The sequence below is a fragment of the Otolemur garnettii genome, unplaced genomic scaffold (genome assembly GCF_000181295.1).
Source record: "Otolemur garnettii isolate 467f Iridium unplaced genomic scaffold, OtoGar3 scaffold00261, whole genome shotgun sequence".
Taxonomy (NCBI): Eukaryota; Metazoa; Chordata; class Mammalia; order Primates; family Galagidae; genus Otolemur; species Otolemur garnettii.
In genome coordinates, this window is record NW_003852656.1 from 450730 (window position 1) to 451647 (window position 918).

The 918-nt window shown below is 44.3% G+C and overlaps 1 pseudogene; it reads right to left on the minus strand.

Annotated features, from left to right (window-relative positions):
* Positions 1-99: 99 nt before the first annotated feature.
* On the minus strand, positions 100-710 carry LOC100956455 (annotated as a pseudogene).
* Between the last annotated feature and the right edge of the window lie 208 nt (positions 711-918).

A 918-nucleotide genomic window follows, 5' to 3' on the forward strand; every position in this document is an offset into this window, starting at 1 on the left:
AGGCGCCGAGCCTCAATTTTTTTCTTTAAAAGGAGTGAGTTGTGTATGGGGGATTAAATGCTTTATAGACAAGAAAAAAAAAACTGCGCTAGAACCAACTTATTCATCATCATCTTCATCATCTTCTTCATCTTCCTCATCATCTTCCTCCTCCTCCTTCTTTTTGTTGCTTTTTTCGGCCTTGACGACTCCCTTTTTCGCTGCATCAGGCTTTCCTTTAGCTCGGTATGCAGCAATATCCTTTTCGTATTTTTCCTTCAGCTATGCAGCCTTCTTTTCATAAGGCTGCTTGTCATCCGCAGCAGTGTTATTCCACATCTCTCCCAGCTTCTTTGCAACATCACCAATAGGTAGACTGGGATGTTCTCCTTTGATTTTTGGGCGATACTCAGAACAGAAAAAGAAAAAGGCCAAGGAGGCCTCTGGGGTGCATTGAGATCCTTCAACTTCTTTTTTGTTTCCCCTTTAGGAGGGATATAGGCTTTCATTTCTTTTCCATAACAGGCCTTGTCTGCCTTTGCCATATCTTCAAATTTTCCTTTCTCTTTAGAAGACATGGTCTTCCACCTCTCTGAGCACTTCGTAGATAACTCTGAATAGTTGACGGAAGCATCTGGGTGCTTCTTCTTGTGCTCCTCCTGACAAGTTTGCACAAAGAATGCAGATGATGACATTTTGCCTCTTGGCTTCTTAGGATCTCCTTTGCCCATGTTTAGTTATTTTTCCTCAGCGAGGCACAGCCCAGTGCCCATCCGGCTCTCACTTGCCCCGGCGCTGTCTCTATGGAGCTCAATGTACTGCAATGGCTGTCATTTCTCTCTTTTTGAGACAAGGTCTTGCTATGTTGCCTGGGCTGGAGTGCAACATAGTGAGGCTATTCATAGGCCTGATCACTACACTCCCTGCAACTCTAGTGAT